This window comes from Mus pahari, chromosome 5 (genome assembly GCF_900095145.1).
Source record: "Mus pahari chromosome 5, PAHARI_EIJ_v1.1, whole genome shotgun sequence".
Taxonomy (NCBI): Eukaryota; Metazoa; Chordata; class Mammalia; order Rodentia; family Muridae; genus Mus; species Mus pahari.
In genome coordinates, this window is record NC_034594.1 from 77,568,348 (window position 1) to 77,585,369 (window position 17,022).

Here is a 17,022-nt window from a genome sequence, read left to right on the forward strand (position 1 = left end):
TTTTTTTTTGACAGGGTTTCTCTGTGTAGTCCTGGCTGTCCTGGAACTCACTCTGTAGACCAGGTGGCCTTGAACTCAGAAATCCACCTGCCTTTGCCTCCCAAGTGCTGGGATTAAAGGCATGCATCACCATGCCCAGCAGGAAGGACATTTTCTTGATGGGGATGATCACTGAGAATTTGGCCATGCTCAATGGGCACTACAAATTGGACTTTTGTATTCTTTTCCTCCTCCTCCTCCTCCTCCTCCTCCTCCTCCTCCTCCTCCTCCTCCTCCTTCTGCTACTCCTCCTTTTCCTGCTACTTCTTATCCTCATCCTCCTCATCCTCCTCTTTCTTCTCCTCCTAGTCTTATTCATCTTTTGGGGGATATGGTTTATAAGGGTTGGGAGCAGATCTTCAAGAATGGGAAGTAAGTGTGATGGGGTGCAGGATAAAAAGTTCCCAAATAATCAATAAATGTATTATGTTGGAAAAAATATGAAAGGAAACTGAATTCCATGACTCATCACTCTCTGCTTTCTGGTTAAGGATACAATGTTGCCACCTGCTGCCATGAGTTCCCCAGCATGATGGAATTTATCCCTTAACCCAGATTAAGCCACTTCTCACTTAGATTGATTTGACAAGGTGTTTTATTACAGCAACATCGTAGAATTGTACCAATCTAGCTGAGTTAGAAGTCTGAAGTGACTGGCAAAATCCTTAACATCTGGGATGTTTTGTGTGTCATTCCTTTTCCTACATTTATAGATGGATTCCTACTTGAATACTACAGTAAAGAGATTACTGTTGTCTAGGATATCTCTGTGTTCATCTATAAATTCTACCTAATTACTGGTAACCTTCATTTAAATGGCAGCAAGATTTGAATAAATGTGTTGAATACTGGCTTAAAGAATGGACTGCCTGGAATGGGACAGAGACCACACATATAGGATTTTCTCTCTGCCAATCCCAGAAAACCATGGAGATTAACATCTACTACTTTGGAATTCAAAGAGGAGATATGACCACAATAAAATCCCCAAACTTATTAAAAGAATCCACTGTATTCAACTAATCATTTGACACAAAAATAATATGTTAGATTTTATGGATGGATATTAGAGGTGGTTTGATAGAAATTCTCTGAAATAAAGTCTTCTTCAGGGAAGAGCTTCATTAAAGGAAGAATTGGTGCCACAGACCCCATGGTGAAGAAAAAATCTCCAGCACACAGGCAAAATGGGAGTAGGTCTCTTAAAGTTTTCTATTATGGGTCATAGCACACCACACAGTTAGTAAGCAGCCCATATCAAATCCTGATGAATGATTGTCTCTGATAACTGACCAGGAGAGAGATGGGAGAAAAACAGCAAGGTAGGCTGAAGGAGGTGGTCAGTATGACAGCATACTGCCTTGAGACTAAATTAAACCAAAAAATGACAAACACCATAGGCAATTATTTTATTGCCTTTTCCCCCTTTTGTGTGTGTGTATGTGTGTGTGGATGTGTGTTTGTGTGTGTGTGTGGATGTGTGTGTGTGTGTGTGTGTGTGTGTGTATTTGTCTGTGTATGTTTGGATGTGTGTGAACACATATATATATATATATATATATATAAGGGTGTGTATGCATCTAGTCTTCTGAGATCTGTATCAGAAATCATGCTTAATCACTCTACTATCTTATTCATTGAAGTAGGGTCTCTCAATCCAAACCAGATCTTGTTCATATTCTAAGACTCTTGGATTCCTCTCCCTGTTGAAACTGGAATTATAAATATGTTGCCATGATCACCTAATATTTGTTTCAGTTATTCAGAGTTGAACTCTTGTTCTTATTTTTGTGCTTCATGTAATTTAACCATTGAATCATCTTCTTGGCTTATAGATAATGATTTTAATGATGCCTTGAAAATTCTGAAGAAATGATTAAGAGCTTAGGTAACATTTTCTATTTGCTAGGTTATTTGACTTGGCAATCTTGTGCCTATATTCATAACAGCAAGTACTTGGTAATTAAAAGTTAAATGTCCCATATTGTTTCAAGGCTGTTGTAACGGCATTGGATTGAAAACTGCTTACCTGAGAGAAGAGCTAATAACTTGTATGCTGCGGAGCTGTGAGAGATTCCCATTTACTGTGTGCACATCACTTGCCGTGTTCTAAGCCATCAACATAGATTGTTCACTTATGAGGTTTATGCATACAGTTTCTGCATGAGTTGTTTTGTAAATGAGAAGTGTGATTTTCTTTACATTTATTCAACAGCCTCTTCTCATTTCCACTGAGTGGAAATGAACATTTGGGAATGAAAATATCTCCTCTGTGTTTGAATTTATTGAACAAATTTGAAATGAACTTTTAAGTCTAGTATTTTAGAAAACTAAGTTTTTTTTCATTTACTTAGAAAATGGTATTTTTTAGGAGGACTGCTTATTATATTATATGACATAAAACCCAAGGCAGTTACATGGCTGCTGCAGTCACTTGACATGACAATTTATATTGTATTTCTTGCATAGTGGTCAAGCAATGTAGAATAATTATTTAAATCCTCAAAACCTAAACTCCTTCATATATAAAGTTAAAATGAAAATAGTTTTATTTCTGCAGCATGGTACTAGGACAATAGAGATGCAAAACACAAAACTAAAAAGGGTAGTAAAAGGAAAATGAAATTTTTTGATTAGCTTTTCCGTTGTTCTGATAAAACACTGACATAATGCAAGTAACAGAAGGGGAGGCTTTATTTCAGCTTACACTTGCAAGTCATATGCAATACCAGAGAGAAAATGGGACAAGAAATCAAGCAGGAACTAAAGCAGAGATAATAGAAGAATGCTTCTTACTGGCTGCTGGATTGGTGAATGCTGACCTTGCTTTCTTATATAGGCAAAGCCTGCATGTCCATTGGTACTGCTTAAACTGGACTGTTCCCTCCAACATCAATTCTGACTCAAGACAATATCTCAAGGTGCGGTTATATGTTAATTCTTCAAGAGTGATCACCTTCCTTGCCATCAGCCATCAAAGAGAAGCTAAAAACTTCCTGAGATGGTTTCACTATGGACTGTTAAAGTTAATGGCAAAATTGCTTTGTTAGCAAGGCTGAGAAGAATTTCCTTTCAGGAAAAGTGCTGCTATTAATATGCATTTCCTGTTATTATTGAATATATATGTATAAAACAATCACTAGATATTAGCTGATTCTCAGAGCAGATCTCTGCAGAACAAAGTAGATGTACTGTCTTGTAGTGTGGCTATATAGACACAAAGATGATTTCTTAATTCTTAATGATGATCCTATAAGAATTCCTAAAATTATATTAGTAATTATTAAGCTCTTTTATAATAGTACTGATTTAAGTCCTTTCTGGTGTCAAAACTACGTTGAGAACTCTGCCAGTCTTCAAGTGTCATGAGTTTATTACTTATGAGATATCAGAAAGTTACCTCCAACTTACAGTACATTCCAAGAGATGGTAAAATCCATTAACCAAAGCTCATGAATAGGGGAAAACAATAGGTGCAAAGAGTGAAGATAAATATTAAACTTTACTGATAACTTAGACACAAAATTTTGTCTTTAAGTCTCCATGAGAGATGATCAATGTTTAGCTAGATAATTGTTCTTTTTGTTAAAAAATTATTTTATTTATGAACCTTATACATCAAAAGCATTAATAATATTGAGTATTTTGAGAATCAAGTAATACATAAAAATTTGTTCAACTTTTATATTCATATCATTTCATATGTTAGAAATATTATTAATGAATATTTAATGCTATCCATAACTGAGGATCCTATATCTAATGTTGAATACTAAATTGTTTCAAAACATACAAAATATTCTTTGGGAGTTAAGCTTAGTAAAAGCATAAAATATGAAAAATGAATCATTAAGAAATATATTCAAGAGCCCTTATATGATACTACCTGACATAGTGGGAAAGTATAAAAAAAGCAATACATATTTATATATATTTTCTAATAATCAGTTTACTTAAAAATATTATCAGTGTTTCTAGGAGAGTAATTATTTTATCAGTAAGTATATTTTAAAATTCCAAAATAGCAAAACCTCTTTGAAGTTAAATATTAAGAGCTTTCTGGTGTGCTGTCAAGCTGATAATTCTAAGCTCTCTTCAGTTTCTTTTTGAGACAATTAGAGCTCTGAATTTTCCTCTTACCAAAAGTTTCATTTTTTCCCACAAGTTTTGGAATGACTTATCTTCATTTTCATTAAATTCTAAAAACCCTTTAATTTCTTTCTTTATTTCTTCCTTGACCAAGTTATCATTGAATTGAGCATTGTTCAGCTTAATGTGTATGCATAGTTTTCATTGTTTTTATTGGTGCTTAAGACTAGCCTTAGTCCATGGTGATATGATAGGGAACATGGGATAATTTCAATCTTCTTATATCTATTAAGGTTTGTTCTGTGACCAAATATAAGGTCAACGTTCGAGAAGGTACCATGAGGTGCTGAGAAGAAGGTGTATTATTTTGCTTTAGCATGAAATAGTCTATAAATATCTGATAAATATCTGTTAAGATTCATTTGGTCCATACCTTCTGTTAGTTTCACCATGTCTCTGTTTAGTTTACGTTTCCATGATCTGTCCATTGCTGAGAATGGGGTGTTGAAGTCTCCCACTATTTTTGGGTGATGTGCAGTGTGTGCTCTGAGCTTTAGAAAAGTTTCTTTTATGAATGTGGGTGCCCTTGTGTTTGGTGTGTTGATATTCAGAATTGAGAGTTCAACTTGGTAGATTTTTGCATTGACCAGTATGTAGTGTCCTTTCTTATCTCTTTTGACAACTTTTGGTTGAAAGTTGATTTTATTCCATATTAGCATGGTTACTCCAACTTGTTTCTTGTGACCATTTGCTTGGAAAATTGTTTTCCAACCTTTTACTGTGAGGTAGTGTCTGCCTTTGTCACTGAGGTGCATTTCCTGTATGCAGCAAAATGTTGGGTCCTGTTTACATATCAACTCTGTTAGTCTACATCTTTTGAGGGAAGTTGTGTCCAATGTTGTTAATAGACATTAAGGAAAAGTGATTGTTACTTCCTGTTATTCTTATTTTTAGAGGTCAAATTATGTTTGTGTGACTATCTTCTTTAGGGTTGATTGAAAGATTAATTTCTTGTTTTTTCTGGGGTGTAGTTTCCCTTCTTTTGTTGGTGTTTTCCATCTATTATCCTTTGAAGGGCTATATTTTCGGAAAGATATTGTGTAATTTTTTTTTTTTTTTTGTCATGGACTACCTTGGTTTCTCCCCATCTATGGTAATTGAGAGTTTTGCTGTGTATAGTAGCCTCCTCTGGAATTTTGTTCTCTTAGGTTATGTATGACATCTGCTCAGGATCTTTAAGCTTTCATAGTCTCTGATGAGAACTCGGGTATAATTCTGATAGGCCTTCCTTTATATGTTACTCGACATTTTTCCCTTACTTCTTTTAATATTCTTTCTTTATTTTGTGCATTTGGTATTTGGATTATTAAGTAACAGGAGGAATTTCTTTTCTGGTTCATTCCATTTTGAGTACTGTAGGCTTCTTGTGTGTTTATCTCTTTCTACAGGTTAGGGCAGTTTTCTTGTATAATTTTGTTGAAGATATTTACTGGCTCTTTAAGTTGGGAATGTGGGCTCTCTTCTATACCTATTTTCTTTTGGTTTGGTCTTCACATTGTGTCCTGTATTTCGTGGAAGTTTTGGGCTAGGAATTTTTATATTTTGCATTTTCTTTGACTGTTGTGTCACTGTTTTCAATGGCGTCTTCTGCACCTGAGATTCTCTCTTCAGTCTCTTTTATCTATGGCTACAGATCTCTTTTCTACGTTTTCTAATTCCAGGATTGTCTCCCTTTATAATTTCTTTATTGTTTCTATTTACATTTTCAGGATGATTTTGTTCGTTTCCTTTTCCTGTTTGATTGTGTTTTCCTGTAATTATTTAAGGGATATTTGTGTTTCCTCTTTATGCTTCTAGCTATTTACTTGTGTTTTTCTGTATTTCTTTAAGGAAGTTACTTATGTCCTTAATGTCTTTTATTGTCATCATGAGAAGTGATTTACTTATTTATTTTTTATGAGATAATTTCTTCATTTATATTTCAACTGCTATCCAAATAGTCCTCTATACCGTCCCTCCATGATGCTCCACAAACCACCCACTTGTGCTTCCTGGCTTTGGCATTCTCTCTACTGGGAAATATGATCTTTGCAAGACCAAGTGTGTCTCCTCCCATTGATGGGCTACTAGGCCATCCTCTGTTACATATGTAACTAGAGACACAGCTCTGTGGGAATACTAGATAGTACATATTATTGTTCCTTCTATATGGTTGCAGACTTCTTCAGCTCCTTGGGTACGTTCTCTAGCTCCTTCATTGGAGACCCTGTGCTCCATCTAATGGATGCCTATAAGAAAACACTTAGGTATTTATTAGGCACTATCAGAGCCTCTCAGGAGATAGCTATATCAGGCTCCTGTCAGAAAGCTCTTATTGCCATCCACAATAGTATCTGGTTTTTGTGGTTGTATAACAGATGGATTCCTAGGTGGGAAAGTCTCTGGATAGTCATTCCTTCAGTCTTTGCTTCACACTTTGACACTGCAACTCTTTCCATGGGTATTTTGTTCCCCCTTGTACTGGCTAGTTTTGTGTCAACTTGACATAGCTGGAGTTATCACAGAGAAAGGAGCTTTAGTTGAGGAAATGCCTACATGAGATCCAATTAGTGATCAAGGGGGAAAGGCTCCTTGTGGGTGGGACCATCCCTGGGCTGGTAGTCTTGGGTTCTTTAAGAGAGAAAGCTGAGCAAGCCAGGGGAAGCAAGCCAGTAAAGAATATCCCTCCATGGCCTCTGCGTCAGCACCTTCTTCCTGACCTGCTTGAGTTCCAATCCTGAATCCTTTGGTGATCAACAGCAGTATAGAAATGTAAGCCAAATAAACCCTTTCCTCCCCAACTTGCTTCTTGGTCATGATGTTTGTGCAGGAATAGAAACCCTGACTAAGACACCCCTTCTAAGAAGGAATGAAGTATCCACACTTTTGTCTTCCTTCTTGAGTTTCATGTGTTTTGGAAATTGTATCTTATATATTCTGAGCTTCTAGGCTAATATCCACTTATTAGTGAGTGCATATCAAGTGACTTATTTTGTGATTGGGTTACCTCACTCAGGATGATATCCTCCAGATCCATCCATTTGCCAAAGAATTTGATAAATTCATTGTTTTTAATTTCTGAGTAGTACTCACTGGGAACCTGGAATGATTGGTACGGGGGATATTTGTCCAGTTTTAGAAGATTTGGCTGTTTCTTTGCTGTCCAGTTTCTGAGGGTCCATCTGAGGATAGGTCAGAAGGAATAGGTCCAGTAGAAGTGTCTGTGTCTGTGACAGGAGATTGAGCTTCTGAAGGTTGCTTCTCTAGAGCTGTCCTGGTTTTAATAAGTGCCTGGACTTGAGAAGATGTTGAAACACATTATTATAGATAGAGAATAAGGTTATGTACGTTGGGAAGAATGAAAAAAAAATCTTAAAATTTGAAAGCCAGAAGAATCCCACCTTTGGAATAGGTTAGGCAGATATACTTATCTGAATAGAGCTTATTTTGTCCATGTGAAGTAGATCTGAGTAGGTTTTTCTATAGCTTATACATTTATAAAAGAGATATCAACATGAGGTAGGAACATGAACAGTCCTTAAGATGAACCTTTCATGGAACAGAAGGGACAAGAATGAAAAAGTTGAAAAAGTTGGATCATATATTGGAATTTTTTATTAGCATTAATGTTAGGACAGTGGCATAGCAAGAAGAGAAAATATGTAGCATTTAATTAATAGAAACAGAGTTTAGGTAAGGAGATAACAGATTATTTCTTTGAAAGCTTTATCTATCTGTCAATGTAGTGAGAAGTCCAAGAAATGAACAAAAATCTAGCAGTTATATTATTTAAAAAAAAAAAAAAAGAATCCTAACCACCAGTTTCTGTGGTCTCTATGGCAACTTGGGCAGTCAGTCTGCCTTTCAAGTTCAGAAGACACAGGGATTTTTCTCTGTGGAATGGATACAAGTGACATGAGAAATGGCTTACTTTATTTAGCCAAGTTATTTGACTGACAGGCATCTAGTTTTGTCCACTATATTTTTCAGTGATTATCATATCACAATCCAGGCAGTATCATGTCCACATCTTCTGAGACCTCATGGGCAGCTTTGGGAATTCTGTCTTTCATAAACTTAGTAATAACAAACTTTTGACTGGATTAAGGGTGATATAGATTGGATATAACTGAATAAAATTTAATGACAGTAGCAAAAATCTTATTAAGGCAGGATAGGAATGAAAACCTTAGGTAACTTTGACAAGTTGCATAGGAAAAGTATATTTTGTGTTAGCAAAGAAATATAGCTGCATATTGGCCCTGGGGCTAATGGGTCAGGGTAGAACCATGCTATGGGCAAGTGACAGCTGAGGCAGAGGCACTCGCAGGTCAGGCCCATTGGTCTGTGCTGGTGTGGAGCAGGACTTCCTACTAACAACCGGAAGTCACCACCCAGTTCCCCGAGTCCCTGGTGGGCAGGGAAAAGGTAGTACCTGAAGTAGAGTGTTCTCTATCTCAGGAGCACAGCTCTGCTAGCACTCTCTTTATAAGTCCGGCAGCTAAGTCCTTCATGTGTGAGAGAGTAAGCAGGTGGTCACACAATCATGGGAAAGCAAGTTCTAACAGACAAGACCTCTGGCAGGATGCAAGGGATAGGTACATACACACATTTCTGAACCAAGCATAGAGTTAAGGAGTAGAGGGGAAAGGGTTGCAAGGAGAATAGTGAACTTGTTGAACTAGTCTGGAGCAAGCCACAAAAGACAGAGGCAGGGACCAACACAGTGCAAGCAGGCTGAGGGAACCTAGTGGTTGATTGCCATTCTGGGTGAGTTGGGCACAGAGTGGGGATCAAGAAGGGTGTGGGGATGAAGAGCAGCAGAGTTCCTGGCAGGAGCAGAGCCAACCATACTGGAACTGGCAAAACCAGCTGCTGCTTCAAGAATGAGAGCCAGCAACTGAGAGAGGGGAGAGGGGAAAATCTGTGCTAGGTGTCATCAGAGGAAATGTCAGTTTAGCAGCAATTTAGAGATATTGTTTTAGACCAAGACATCCCATTAAATAGGGACAGAGACAGCAAAGACTGACCCTGGTGAGAAAGAATAGGAATATTAAATGATACTACCAGTGTCCTGAGGACATTAATAACCCAAGAGAGATTCTAACACAGGCCAGACTGCCAGATCATCATGTGGAAGCATGGCAGCTAATGCTCACAGTCTTGAGCCAGAGACCAGTTTTTTGTGTTTTTTTGTTTTGTTTTGTTTTGTTTTTTTGTTTGTTTGTTTGTTTTTCAGTGAGAAAGAAACTGTCTCCAAGGAGAGGAAAATCTCACCCAAAAGAAAAAGTTTTAAAACAAGAGTCACAGCAGCAAAGCAGTAGTTCTGAGTAAAGAACTTTCCCATGGGATCACTGACCAGTTGGGGATGGAGGGCTTACCAGTAAGCATGAATATTTGTGGTGGCTGAAGTAGGTGGGATGCAAACCTGCAGAGTTTCTAGATCCTAGTCACAGCACCAAAGTTGTGATTATAAAAAAAAAAAAAAAAATTAAGATATGTTCTATGGGGATGTGGGGAAAGGGGTGTCTCAGCAGGCCCATGCTTAGTTATTCCTCCCCTTCCCACTGAAAGACTAGCCATACAATATTAAAGTATATAATAGAGTTTATTCAGGGCATGGGGAGGGGAGTTAAGAGGGTGATAGAGGCAGGTAACTATGAGAAGGAGCATACCTGGTTGTTGTCAGGTAACTGTGGGGGTGGAGTTTAGAAATAATGCTAACACAATCCAGTGCTGGGGTGGGGGGAAACAGCAGCATTTTCAACAAATGGTGCTGGATCAACTGGCTATCAGCATGTAGAAGAATGCATATCAATTCATTCTTATCTCCTTGTACAAAGCTCAAGTCCAAGTGGATCAAGGACCTCCACATAAAAGGAGATACACTGAAATTAATACCAGAGAAAGTGGGAAAGGTCCTCAAACATTAGGAAACAGAGGAAAATTTTTCCTGAACAAAACACCAATGGCTTATACTCTAAGATAAAGAATCAACAAATGGGACACCATAGATCTGCAAAGCTTCTGTAAGGCAAAGAACACTGTCAATAGGATAAAAAGGGAACCAACAGATTGGGAAAAGATCTTTGTCAAACATACAAACAATATACATCTAATATCCAATATATACAAAAACTCAAGAAGTGAGAATCCAGAGAATCCAATAACACTATTTAAAAATGGGGTACAGAGCTAAACAAAGAATTTTGTTTTTCATTTTTTTTTTTTTTGAGACAGGCTTTCTCTGTATAGCCCTGGCTGTCCTGGAACTCACTCTGTAGACCAGGCTGACCTCAAACTCAGAAATCTGCCTGCCTCTGCCTCCCAAGTGCTGGGATTAAAGGCATGCCCCACCATGTCCGGCTTAAACAAACAATTCTTAACTGAGGAATATGAAGTGGCTGAGTATTAGCTAAAAAAAAAAATTCAACATCCTTAGTCATCAGGAAATGCAAATCAAAACAAACCTGAGATTCTACCTCACTCACACCAGTCAGAATGGTGAAGATAAAAAACTGAGGTGACAGCAGATGTTGGCGAGGATGTAGAGAAAGAGGAATACTCCTCCATTGTTGGTGAACTTGCTAGCTGATATGACCACTCTGCAAATCCATCTATCAGTTCCTCAGAAAATTGGACATAGTACTACCTGAGGTATATCACTCCTGAGCATATATCCAAAAGATGTTCCAATATTTCACAAAGACACATGTTCCATTATGTTCATAGCAGACTTATTTACAGTAGCCACAAGGTGGAAAAAACACAAATGCCTTTCAACAGAGGAATGAATACAGAAAATGTTGTACAATGGAGTACTACACAGCTATCAAAAACAATGACCTCATTTAATTGTTAGGCAAATGGATAAAACTAGAAAATATCATGTGAGTGACGTAACCCAGTCACAAAAGTACACCCATAGTATGCACTCACTGATAAGTGGATATTAGCAAAAAAGCTCAGAATATCCAAGATAAAATTCACAGAGCATGTGAAGCTCAAGAAGAAGAAAGACAAAAGTGTTGATACTTCGATCCTTCTCAGAAGGGGGAAGAAAATACTCATAGGAGGAAATAGAGATACAAAGTATGGAGCAGAGACTGAAGGGAAGGCTATACAGAGACTTCCATACCTGGAAATCCATCTCAGATACAGTCACCAAACCCAGTCACTATTGTGGATGCCCAGAAATTCTTGCTAACAGAAGCCTTATATAGCTGTCTCCTTAGAGGTTCTGCCAGATCCTGACAAATATAGAGGTGGAAGTTCACAGCCAAACATTGGACTTAGCTTGAGGTCCCCAGTGGATGAGTTAGAGAAATGACTCAAGGAGCTGAAGGGGTTTGCATCCCCATAGAAAGAACAAGAATATCAACCAACCGATACCCTAGAGCTCCCAGGGACAAAATCACCAACCAAAGAGTACACATGTAGGCACCCAAAGCTCAAGTTGTATATGTAGCAGAGGATGGCATTGTCAGACATCAAGGGGAGAAGTGGCCATTGGTCCTGTAAAGGCTTGATGCCCCTGTGTAGGGGATGCCAGGGCCGGAGGCAGGAGTGGGTTGATGGATGGGGGAATACCCTCCTAGAACTAGGGGGAGTAGAAATGGTGATGGGGATTTCCAGCAGGGAAATCAGGAAAGCAGATACCATTTGAAATATAACTATAGAAAATATCATATAATAGTAATAAAAGAGAATTGCTACACATTTATTCTTACATGTCTATCATAAATCTATCAAACATCTATCCACATCTATTAGTTAACTCTTTAAGCACTATTCTGGCAAGTATTCTGCATATGTTTGTAAATAACTCAATGTGCAAAATGGATAGCTAATCAGAGTTTCAGAGATTATTGCATATGTCTTCCTAGTAAAAAGTGTGAGCCCCTTGGCAAGAAGTGTTCATGTAGTGTAATTGAAGCCATTAACTTAAAATCTTGTAAGAAAGGAGCTCCACTGGAATTGGGAAATTTAAAAAAAAGACATTTAGGAGAACAAATGTGAGAATTAATATTTATAAAAAACAAAGCTCTTTAAGTTTATTCTACACATATGGTAAGACTTGGAGGCTATCACATGAAATGGCTATCACTAATATTTATTTAAGTAATATTTAATATTTAAGTTCTGTATAACTATTAAGCTATTAAGCCAATACTGATATCTCACGATGTTTGGAGAACTTTATCTGGCATTTAAATTAAGCCTTTGATAAATACAGCAGCTGTGCAAAGAGTCAGAATAGAAACTATATTTTAACCTTATAATATAAACTTTCCAGACACAAAGGGAAAATGAATAGAGAGAAGTACTTTAACTGAGAAAAATGTTCTGCACAGTTGTGGCCTAGCATATGTCTGGGCAAGTTAGAGAGCAAAATTATATAGAGGACCAGCAGGCTAGAGAAATTTTCAACTTTGTTCTTCTACCCTGCATTGAGTAGGTCAATACTTATTCATTTACACTGTTTGACTAAAGAAGCTTCTGTACAGTTAACCTTTTCCTGGAGACAGGAGAATAAAATTTGAGTGTGTGCATTGGCTGTGTGAATTGGCTAGAAAATTTCTTTGTGTCCTCAGTTCTTTTTATTTTTACATGTTTCTCATTCTTTTTAATAGTCCAATTTTCATGAAATTTCTAAGAAGTCAATTATGACGTGTATACACAAAGAAAATTTTGGTTGCATCATGGCTAATAACATCTATGATTACTAATCTAGATGATTGATTTCTTTCAATCTGGAATCAACTAAAACTTTTGCCTCTGTGAAAGTCTGTGAGGACATTTTCAGGAGGAGCAACCTAGGAGGAAATTGTATCTCCCCGAGTGGGTAATATGTTCCTGCTGTAGCCTATATCTGGAGAGGTCAGAGCAGGAAACAATGCTGCTTGTCTTCTTTGTATCCTATTGGTGACTGACTCTATACTGTCCTTGCTGCTCTCCCTTCTGCTAAGAAAAGATGAGAACTACTAAGGCATTCATATTGCTGGACTGTACAGCTACCTAGTTATCAACTGCTCCAGTATGCAGACTGCCATTTTTGAACCATTTGCACCCTATCATGAAAACAAATTTAAAGAGATACGCATTTAATATGTGTGTGTATAAAATTTTGAATTTAAAATGTCAAAATCCAAAAAAATAGGACATCCCTGAAGGAAAGAAAAATGTATAAGTGGAGGAAGCATTTTATTCACACAAGCAGTGATAATTTCAGAATTTCATAAAATATAGTTCATTTAATGGGAGTTATAGGCACACAGGTAAGTTGAAATTAATATACTATCGTAATTCTATGAGTGCTTGGATAATACATATCCACAATCTTACCTCGATTTTTTTCACTAGTGTTCAAACTCAGCTCATGCCATTGAATACACTTTACCAACTGAACCACCTTCCCAGCACCTGCTTTCTATTATAAGTGGTACAGAAATGATAATTATATATAAACATGGATGCACTTTCAGATTGATTTTTAGAAGTGAGATTCCTAACTTGATGGGAAAACATTACAAAGTGTTTGATACACAATGCATAATATCCCAGTGAAAGATATGTGTTCATACCTGCTTTTTCACTCATGTCATTGAGCTATACAATTTTGTATCATAGAATCTTTGAGGATTTGGGGGCTACTTTGGTTACTTGTGTCATGGTTTTGAATGAAACAGGTGTTCTCAGGTGTATGTTCCAGTAGGTACACAATAATAACTTATAAACATGATAAAACATGATAGTACTAGTAACAAACATTATGAAGATAAGGATGATAGCTTACATTCCTTTATCATAAAGACAAAACAATGGTTAAAGTGGACCTTTGTTCTGTGCCTTTTCCAAGTAAGAATTGAAATAATGTATCCTCAGTCTTGATAGGGAGCATCGATGGCAGAAAAAACAAAGAAAACAAAACAAAACAAAACAAACAAAGCAAAACAAAACAAAAACGGGTCCCATAAATGAATGCTCACTTAAAGAACCATTAAGTTTACTGGGTTGTTCACAGAAGAATGGGTGAATCAAGAAGAGCTGCTTCACTGAAAAGCCCAATCAGCATGTGAACTGACTCATGAAAGATTCTTGTTTGGATCTCCATGTTCCTAGACAGCTGAAATGGAAGTCTCTTTTCTCCAAGAGTTGTTCCTAATTATACAAACTTGGAACAGGATTTGTGAAACTGGAAAAGTTCTGGAACTTCCATAGCTTGTGAATTTCATTTAATTTTTTTGGACGTGTATATTTGATTAACTACCTGAGTCTTATGAGCCTCCTTTCTGCCTTGGGAAAGACATTTTACACTGGAGGGAACATCTACACAATACTTCTAATGTGACAAGTAGAAATAGGCTCAATTTCATTATTTCATATCATTGTTTGACAGTTTCATAATATAATTAACTTTATCATTTGCATGACTTATTCTTCAATTTTATCCCTGTCCCTCTCTCACTGAAATTCTGCATCCCAGCAAACTCTTTTTGACCTTCATGGCTTTAACTGAAATTACTTTCCCAGGTGTTGGTTGTAGTGTCTTTTTTTTTTTTTTGAAGCAATGGGAATTTGTCTGTAAATACATCACTGAGGAAAATGATGCCTTTCTCGGTAGCTCTTCTATTGATGTGAATAGACACTGTGACCAAGGCCACACTTATGAAACAAAACATTTAGTTGGAGACGTGTTTACACTTTCAGAGATAATATAGGATCTGGGGTTGTATAGAGATTCACAAGCCTGACTCAAATTTTGATTTTTGTAAAATAGAGAGGCCTTTAAAAAAATAACTGGTCAGGATCAAACAAGAGAGCTTTCTAGGTAAGGCCTCAGCTATTGTCAGTCCAATGATTATAAATGAAAAATGAACAAAGCTGTAACTTTGGGGAGCCAAATTAACTCATATTTTCTCTGTGTGATAGCAAGTGTTGATTTTGTAACAAAACTCCAGCAGTTGCCTCACATATCCATGTAAACAAGCAAGCAAGCAAGTAAGAAGCAAACATGTCATACAAAAGCAAACATAGTTTATAGCCTGTTAAATTTTGTGCCCCATTATTTTGTGAGAATAGCTGAATTAGTGAAAGGTTTTACAACAATCAGAAGTTTTTATGAATAACCCAACTGTACCAGAAAATCATTCATCATGAACTAGCTCTCAGGGTCTATTCAAAATAGAATTAACTTCCTCATGGCTTATGTAGCTATAAACAATTTTGTTTTTACAAGCCTAGCATAGTACATTAGCTTCTAAACATAATGTTTACCATCATAAGCTTTAGGTCAATATCATCATAGTGAGAAGACTTGATGCTGGAGAAATAGTGGAGGGTTCTACAGCCCTATCCTCAGGGGGCAGGAAGAGAGAATGTGTCTGGCATGGGTTTTTGAAACTTCAAAGCTCTCTATCAGTGACACACCTTCTCCACAAAACACATACTAATCCTTCTAATCCTTTCAAACTGTTCTACTCCCTAGTGACTAAGTATCCAAATATATGACTTTATGAGGACAAGGCCATTTATAATCAAGCCACCACAATACCTGTGATACACCAACCACTAACTACAAATAGTTCTTAAGGTTTGGGTGGTGCCCAAGGTACCTTATTTTTCAGTGATAAAATATTGATGGCCTAGTCTTTTGCTGATAACTAGTCATGCAGTAAGTTCATGAGGGCAGTAGTTAGGTCATATCCAGAATACATAATTTTACTGTACATTTCTCTATTGTCTATCTCTTATATTCTTTGCCCTTTCTTGAAATGTTTGCTAAGTGCTCAAAGGTTCAGTTCTTTATCATTATTCATTATCATTATTATTATTATCATTATTCATTCTCAGTACTTTGTCCAGTTTGAGTGTCTATATTAACCATTGCCTTTAAGGGACTGCTTTGAGTTAAGTGCAGCAATAATGTTGCTCAGCATAGTAGAAAATATGCCTCTCAACTTGCTCCCTGAGCACCTGCCTTGCTTTGGGATGGATTTACCATAGCATTGGCCATCTTATTTATTAATAAGATGGTGTGTGATATCCCCACTCATCTGTGACAGCTTCTAATATATTGAATCTTAAAAATCTTCCTCTCTCAACTTTTGCTGCAAATATTGATTTTAGGGTTTTTTATGGGCACTTTAAATCATTTTACTCTTTATATAGGAAAAATATCTCTCCAAATATTTATATAGTCAAATCTGTCCATCTTTTTCCTTGTAGTTACTATGATTTGCAAAATTGCTTCAAAGTAACTATTGGGTGGGCTCTTTTGTTATTTATAGTCAAATTTTTCTTTAACTGATTGAAGTTGAATTTTAATATCATTGATATATTATCTCAATATCTCTTATTCTCAAAATCTCTGTGCTTTACATTATACCATAGCATATGAATGCTGAGCTTGTAATTTTACATGCAGGCTAGAATTTAAACTTTTTAAACATGCCTTTTATACCCTGCTAGAGCTAGCTAGAATTTAGTCAATATCCTTTCCTTTTCTGTCTGCCTCATCCTTCTTTTAGCTGGTACCTGCACAAATTTAGGTTGTTCAGGTGTGTGTGCTTTTCTAGAAAGATGTCCACATTTCTTTAGCACAATTTTGCCAGAAGCCTGTCCTTTAAAGAAATATGCATCTCTTCATTGGCTATCTCTAATAAAATTCCATGTGCCCATCTCCACTGAGAGTGTTGTTGGGGTATAAAGTTTCTAGCTGCATTTGTAGCAGAAGATGACCTAATCGGCCATCAGTGGGAATAGAGGCTCCTTGGTCTTCCAAACTCCATATGACCTAGCACAAGGCAAGGCCTGGGCCAAGTAGTGGGAGTGGGTGGGTAGGGGAACAGAGGT